This window comes from Garra rufa, chromosome 12 (genome assembly GCF_049309525.1).
Source record: "Garra rufa chromosome 12, GarRuf1.0, whole genome shotgun sequence".
NCBI classification, from domain to species: Eukaryota; Metazoa; Chordata; class Actinopteri; order Cypriniformes; family Cyprinidae; genus Garra; species Garra rufa.
In genome coordinates this window covers 32,083,315-32,092,473 of record NC_133372.1, presented here as the reverse complement: position 1 = coordinate 32,092,473, position 9,159 = coordinate 32,083,315, and positions in this window count along the sequence as shown.

Genomic DNA, 9,159 nt, shown 5'->3' with positions numbered 1-9,159 from the left:
AGGAAAGACAATGCATTAGGAGCCCGGGGTGTAAACTTTTGAACAGAACGAAGATGTGTACATTTTTCTTATTTTGAATTATATAGATTATACACTATATATATTTTTTCATAGTACTGCCCTTCAGAAGCTACTTACATGTTTTCCAGAAGACAAAATAAGTTTACCCTGATCTTCAAATCAAAAATGTTTTTAGTGCTCTTAATGCATTGGGTTTTCTTTCTTAAGCATCCGTGAGAGTTTGAACCTTCTGTAATAGTTGCATACGAGTGCCTCAGTTGTCCTCAGTGTGAAAAGATGGATCAAAATATCATATAGTCATTGAATTTGGGGGACCTAAATGTTTTTTCTGAAGACCAGTGGGCAGTTTAACTGTTCAGGACAAACAAGGGTCTCATGAACAAGCCTAAAATTACGAAGTTTGAATGAAGACTCCACATTTAATGGTTGGGCTAAATTTATTGCAGAAGTGTAATACTTATGTCTACGGGTTTAGAAAAAACCCTAACCAGAATGTTTGAAGAATATCAATACAGTGCTGCCTTGCAAGCACTGTAATAAAATAGCTGTGAATAACCCAGCTAGAATAATGGAATGCAAACTGAATAGCTACCTATTTACTGGTTTCTGAGACACTGAAGTCAGTTCCTGTATTGACAGCCTATCACGTCACCAGACCCTATTCACATCTCACTAGCCTTTTACAGCTGCAAGAAGAAGCAGCAGCAGCTGTAAAGGGCATGATTACCATTTATTGATCTGAGCTTTTGTTCTTTATCTAACAGTGTAACACTGATTTATCATTTTGCTCAGATGTGCAAGAAAATCTCAATTTCTTAGCATATGATTTGTGTATCACAATAACATAATGGTACGACTGCAGTGACTGGAAATATTTTAGAGTCAGCACTGCTACAATCCAACATGGGGAAAAATGTTAGATGTTTGAACATCTGACTCGTATCCCAAGCTATTCATCAGAGTAAAATGCATGAACATCACCCGTTAGATTACACATGCATCCTGCTGTGTGTTTTGCTTATCTCGCAGACCTGCAAGAAAAGCACAATTTTCTTCTGAAAGAGACAGGAGACATCCTGTAAATTCAGAGGAAGCTCTTGTGGGCTTGAATAATGGAAAAGGTGACTGTTTATGATGATGCAGCTGTGGAGAATGAGGATCTCATGAATATAGACAGCTGTTTAGCCCGGAGTCAACACGGTTTGAGATCCCACCCCACTCATACAAATCTGCCGCAGCATTATGAGATGGAAAGACTGAACTAATCTAAAGTGTGCAGCTGTCGTGCAGCACTTCTATTGAAAACAAGAGGAGAAAACTATTTATATTTTTAGTACACAAACTCACAAAATATTCATGAAACTAGCATGTCCATGAGATGTCTGCACTGAATACTTAGAAATAGTGGTAATACTTTAGAACATAGGGAACACATATTCAAAATTCCCTCGATAAACTAATTTGCTGCTTATTAATAATTAGTAAGGTAGTTGTTAAGTTTAGGTATGGGGTGGATTAAGGGATCTAAAATATGGTGATGCAGAATAACACATTAAAGGGGGCCTATTACGCAAATTTCACTTTTATAAGGTGTTTGAACACTGATGTGTGTGCCCACAGTGTGTGTAAACAACCAGCCTATAATGGTAAAAATCCACCCACTCTTTTTTAATAATCCTAAAAACACAAAAGAGAGCAGAGCTATGTCATTAGTTTTATCCCCACAACGATCACTAGATATGTTTACATGGACACTTTTTGCTTGGATCGGAATAAATTCATTCTTATTGACAAATCCGAACGTAGTGTTTACATGAATTACAAAAGGAATAAACCACCCCTTACAATTGGATCGGGCCAATTCAATCCGACTGACACTTTTATTCTAATTGTGTTTCTAGTCCTATTATGGTTCATGTAAACGCAGCTACTGTCTGCATATTTCATAAATAATTTCTGACATTTTGGCTGCATGAGATTTTTTAGATTTGTTGACAGACTATCTAAAGCATGAGATAAAGGCTCCGCCCTCTTCTGGAAAAGGGTTGGAAGCAGCAGCTCATTTGCATTTAAAGGTACACACACGAAAACGGCGTGTTTATGCTTGCACCCAATAAAAGGGCAAATTTGACATGCTATAATAAAATATCTGTGGGGTATTTTGAGCTGAAACTTCACAGACACGTTTTGGGGACACCAGAGAAAAAGGGGGATAATATTATTTAATATGTGCTTTATAAGTACTAATAAACAGCCAGTATGATAGTAATATGCATGCTAACAAGTAACTTAGTAGTGATAATTGGTCCTTAAAGGAGTAGTTCACTTTCAGAACAAAAATTTACAGATAATGTACTCACCCCCTTGTCATCCAAGATGTTCATGTCTTTCTTTCTTCAGTCGTAAAGAAATGGTGTTTTTTGAGAAAAACATTTCAGCATTTCTCTTTATATAATGGACTTCTATGGTGCCCCTGAGTTTGAACTTCCAAAATGCAGTTTAAATGCAGCTTCAAAGTGCTCTAAATGATCCCAGCCAAAGAAGAAGGGTCTTATCTAGCAAAACAATCGGTTATTTTATAAAAACATTTACAACTTACATACTTTTTGATCTCAAACGCTTGTCTTGCCGAGCTAGACAAGATGAGCATTTGAGGTTAAAAAAGTATATAAATAGTATTTTTTTTTTTAGCAAATAACCCATCGTTTTGCTATATAAGACCCTTCTTTCCTCGGCTGTGATTGTTTAGAGCCCTTTGAAGCTGCATTTTGGAAGTTCAAACTCGGGGGCACCATAAAAGTCCAGTATATGAAGAGAAATCCTGAAATGTTTTTCTCAAAAAACATAATTTCCTTACGACTGAACATCTTGGAAGACAAGGGGGTGAGTACATTATCTGTACATTTTTAGCTGTCTATATCCTGAATTTTTTTTACAGAGGGATCTGTTTATGTATAATTTGCTTGATTTTATACATTTTATTCATAAAAAAAAGAAAATATGTGACCTTGGACCACAAAACCAGTCTTAAGTCGCTGGGGTATATTTGTAGCAATAGCCAAAAATACATTGCATGGTTCAAAATTTTAGATTTTTCTTTTATGCCAAAAATCATTAGGAAATTAAGTAAAGATCATGTTGCATGAAGATTTTTTGTAAAATTCCTACTGTAAATATATCAAAATGTAATTTTTGATTAGTAAAATGCATTGTTAAGAACCTAATTTGGACAACTTTAAAGGTGATTTTCTCAGTATTTAGATTTTTTTGCACCCTCATATTTCAGATTTTCAAATAGATGTATCTCAGCCAAATATTGTCCTGTCCTAACAAACCATACATCAAAAGAAAGCTTATTTATTGAGCTTTCATATGATGTATACATCTCAGTTTTGTCAAATTTAACCTTATGACTGGTTTTGTGGTCCAGGGTCACATATGGTGTTTCCTGTCTTTTTCCTGAAGTATGTTGTGATGAAATGAGATACCTAAAATTCTCTCTGTAAAAATGTTTGACTCTTATATGTCAAAAAAATTAAACAGAAATTTTGAAACTGACTTCATCCAGTGTTATGATTTTTGTACTGTACTAGAAATGTATGCAAATATTTCATTAAATAATGCCTCATTTGCATATTTAAACCTAACATTTTAGAAAACTTGTAATATAAAAAATGTTTGCAATTATCAAAGTAATCAATCAACTTAGGTGATAACTAAGTAAGGTGATAACTATTCGTTTTTTTTATACCCATTGACCTCCAGTGTCTCATCCCCTAAAATAAAGTGTTACTAAAATATTTTGTCCTCAATTTTGTCCAACTATTTTGATTTTTAAAGAGGTCATATGATACGATTTCATATTCTCCTTTGTCTTTGGAGTGTTACAAGCCTTTTGTGCATATATAAGATCTGTAAAGTTGCAGCGATTAAAGTCTCAAACGCAATAAGATATTCTTTATAAATGTTAAGACTCAGCCACACCTTCCTAAAGCGGCTCATTCAAACGTGCCCCTACAAATCTATGTCACACCCATTACGTGTTGTGATGCCGTGTCCTGACGCGTAAAAAAGACAGTATGAGTCATTATAATCATTAATTATGTCCTCACTGCATGCAACAAATGCCTTATTTATATAAGTTTTGTTGTTTTTGTCTCGTCGCATCGGGACACGGCATCACAACATGGTAATGGGCGTAACATTTCTGTTACACACTTGAGGTATTCGGGCAATCACAATGCACCGGATAGCTGGCTAATCAGAGCACACCTTGCTTTTCAGAGCAATGAGCTTTGTAAAAATTGATGCATTTCAGAAAGGCGGGGCAAAGAGGAGCAACAATAATGTACAGTATGTGGAAAATAATTGCACTAAATACACAAAATAATGTTCTTTTTAAAATTAAAATTAGTTTAGCTTAATCTATGAACATGCAAGGAACAAAACAAACTAAATAGCAAATAAAACTACCATGAAAACTTTGGAACCTTTGAGATTTTTCTGAAAGAAGTTTCTTAGTTTCACCTAATCGAATTGATCTGATCAAACATACAGTAAAAAACTTATATTGTGAAATATTATTATTCCAAAAAAAAAACTGTTTTCTATTCTAATATAAAGTTAGTGTCAATTGTAAACCCTTTAATAATCAGGAAATATTTATAATAGACTCATATTTATGAGTTTCTCTCATAGCTACATGGTGAGTAGATAGGCCTCATCATTTTGAGGTAAATGTGTTTAAAAGTATAAAAAAAAAATCTTTTTACGTCACTACCGAACACCATTTTTCTATAATTAAACACATTTTTATTCCATAACATTTAGGTTTTATACGTGTAACTGTTCTAGCTAACCATGTACTGATTAGCATCTTTGAGCTAGGTTCAAAACTATCCAAAAAGTGCCACTAGCGAAACAGTCACAACCAAAACTTTTGGTGAAGTTTCAATAATGACATCTTTGTTTTTTTGGGGTTATAAAATTAACAGTCATGACCGAAACATGTCATCATTGTTTTGGGAGTGACAAAAGGGAACACATAATCCTCTATTTGGTGCAAATAAATAAAATTTTAGTACATTTATGCAATTTTTTTGTAGTGTTTAGTATGTGGGTTAAAATTCTGTAATGTGGTCGGTACAAAAACATTACTGTCACTACCGAAAATGCGCTGTCACATCAAAAAAAGTATACTGAATTATTAACTAAGATGTTATGATGGTGTTTGGTTCAATGCATATTCAAACTAATGAATCCTTAACTTTAAAAATCAGTATGATCAACTTTTGCCTTTAGAAAGGCAAAAAGTTAAAAGAGACAGAAAAATTGGATTCAAATGACAAAAAATCTCATAAATTACACTTGAAATATTGTTTAAAATATAATTGTTATTGATTTACCTCTGAAAGCTTTTTAATGAAATTGAAAAAATGCAAAATCTTAATAGGTCGATACAACCCTTCTTATCAAATTATATGTTCAAAGGGCTCTAAATGATCCCAGCCGTGGAAGAAGGGTCTTATCTAGCGAGACGATCGGTTATTTTCTAAAAACATTTACAACTTATATACTTTTTAATCTCAAACTCTCGTCTTGCCGAGCTAGATAAGATGAGCATTTGAGGTTAAAAAGTATATACATTTTATTTTTTGTTAGCAAATAACCCATCATTTTGCTATATAAGACCCTTCTTTACTCGGCTGTGATCGTTCAGAGCCCTTTGAAGCTGCATTTTGGAAGTTCAAACTCGGGGGCACCATAGAAGTCCATTATATGGAGAGAAATCCTGAAATGTTTTACTCAAAAAACATAATTTCCTTACGACTGAAAAAAGAAAGACATGAACATCTTGGATGACAAGTGGGTGAGTACATTATCTGTAAATTTTTGTTCTGAAAGTGAACTACTCCTTCAAGGGGAGTTCTTATGTTTCGGTAGTGACAAAGTTAGGAAGAGGACAAATATTCCAAAACTTTCTTTGAAAAACAAAAACAAAAAAAAAAACAATATGAGAATTACCTGCACAATTACTAGAAATGTGTAACTTGGATATTATACAATTTGCGTACATACAAAATTGTGGAAAATGCATTTTTTGCAAGACGTTTCTTTGAACCAATTCTGTAGAATGGCCCATATATTTCTAAAGTTATAATTTTGATGGCTTTGAGAGAACTTGGCTAGGTTGAACTGGGAAGGCTGTTTTTTCACCACAAGCCCACAGCCATGTTGGCCATCTCAGTTGAAAACCCATGGGAGAAAGATGGAGGCCCAGAACACTTCAGGCCCTTTTGTGAGACTAAAAAGTGCCAAGGCCTTGGGACACTGACTGCAGAACATAAACAAGCTACCAGTGAAAGAGACAGTCATTATTTGACACACAAACAATCCATTTCACATGCTTTCTAAGGGTCCGGTTGAGCCGAGAGTAAGCACACAGACGTCCACAGGGACTGTTGAACACATACACTCACACAGCACAGCACAGCAGTCAAGGTCTGTGTTAAGGTTGTGTTGCCTTTCTAGACTGCTTGATTTAGGGCATAAAGTGAGCTATTGAATGCACTGATTTGTGGGTTTGGAAATGTAGGATCACAATCCAGACTCATGAGTTCCTAATTATACATGCTGTATATTTAAAACTTTTCACTTTTTGAAAAACAATCTTAACAGAATGGTTTATCTTCACACTGAAAAAAAGTTAAATAAATGTAGCTCTGTCCTTTATCCATTCATTTAATTTTCATTCCTGCAGCCTTTTCAAATACCAGAGGTCTAAAAAATTCATGACTCTGCTATGCGTTGTTGAATTAGATTTCTGAAGTAATTCATAACAAAATGGAATCCTGAGGAAAAATTCTGTTGCTGTGGAGAAAAAAAAGGTATATAATCTTAAAGGACATCATGGTAGGAATGGCTACATACCTTGAATGATTTGATTTCAAGGAGAAAGAGACATTATAGCTCCCACAAACCAGTAAACAAACAGTAAGTGAATTCTCAATGTCTGAGGGGTTCTCTCCTTTACCTCGCTATGTGTGCAAATAGCATCAATCTTCCAAGCTGTACCCTTGAGCCACGCACATAAAAAGACTGAGAACAAACCGGATTTGCTGCAAGTGTGATGGTTGAACAAATGAGAATGAGAAAACACTGTGGTAGCAATTCAGGTAATTTAACCATCAATATGTCAAAATATGTCTTCGGTTGGGAAACAGAGCAGGGATATACATGCATTTGTTACATATTACTGTATTTAAGTAATCTGCAAAACCAGATACAAAGAGAAAAAAATATATGGGGGAAAATTTGGGATTTTTCCCCCCTGTAATAATATATTATATTTTATTATATTACTTTATTTGAGTAATCTACAAAACCAGATACACAGAAAAAAAAGATGATATTATATTATATTATATTATATTATATTATATTATATTATAAGGTGTAAGTTAAATCATTGGAATATGTGAACAATTCACAATTTTTGTATTTTTAATATATTGTATTAATAAAAATAGCTATTATTATTAACAAACTTATATTATTAATTAATTAAACAAAATTATTATGTCTTAATTATTAAGATATATACGGGAAAACTTTTTTGGAAAACAAACAAAAAATATTTTTGGATGAAAAAAACATATTATATTATATTATATTATATTATATTATATAAAGGAATAGTTGAAGGAATATGTAAACAATTTACATAAAATGTACAAAAAATTATTAATATTCAGAACATGCAAACATACACAAATTGTAAATACTAATCTATAAATTATATTAATAGATAATTCCAGCCCCCCCCCCCCAATTAAATTGTTTAAATTACTAATATATTTTATTTATTTAATAATAATAGTAATGATAATAGGTATTATTATTAACAAAATATTATATTATATGATATTACTTTATTTAAGAAAACGGCAAACCCAGATACACAGAAAAAAAGAGATATGAATAGAAAAAAATGTAAATACATTTTCAGATGTTATTATTAACAAAATATGATATTATATTATATATTACTGTATTTTAGAAATCTGCAAAACCAGATACACAGAAAAAAAAAAGATATGTATGCATGGGAAAAAATTTGGAAATTTTTTTTAAATACATTTTCAGATGAAAAAAAACATAATACCAAATATAATATTTGGTACTACTGTATATTATAAGAAGTAAACTGAATCATTGGGAAAGATTTGAACAATTCACATATAAATGATTAATATTTAGAACATGCAAACATACACAAATTCTAGATACCTCTGCTCTACCCCTTAAAAATACTTTATTATTTTTTTATTACTAATATATTTTATTTATTAAAATTATATTATATTAGGTAAATTAATGATTAAGTTTAATCACTGGGGAATATGTGAACAATTTTCATTTTAAATAATAATAATAATAATAATAATAGTTATTATTAATATAATAAAATAGAATATACAAGAGTATATCATAAATTATATTTAATATTATATATAAATAGTTTTATATGAATTATTAATAGCTGTATTAAGATGACTATTAATAATAATATTGTGTGATATTGTAAAGAAAAAAAATATGCATGGACTAAAATACAAATATAAAATCAAACCAATCATATATTGATATTGAGAATGCATTCAATAATTTTGACTGAGAAACATCCCACTCCCTCTGACTATCTGCTATAGAAAGTACCCTTAGGACTCAATCTTTCTCTCTCGCCATGTTTAAAATGCATAAGGAATATGTTTCCGTTGACCTTTGGAAGAGCAAGAAGGTCCAGTTATATTTGTCATATAGCTGTCCCCTCAGCGCCTCGCTCCCTGTGACCTTTTCAGCAGGCCTGTTTAACAGGGTGATAAACTGCAGCATTAGGAGAAATGCGAACTGCTATCGCTAGACTCGGAAATCATTTTGAAATGATAAAGAGTGGACAGAAAGGGTGCTGGAGAATATTTCTGTATTTTTTTTACAGTGTGACAACCCAAATTTAATTTACTGCCCCTGTCACAATGCTAAAAAACAGGGGACAAACTGATTAACTACTTGACTCGAAGTTGTAAATAAAGCAGATTATTGGAGTATGTTTTATAAGAAAATAATATTTCGGTCTTC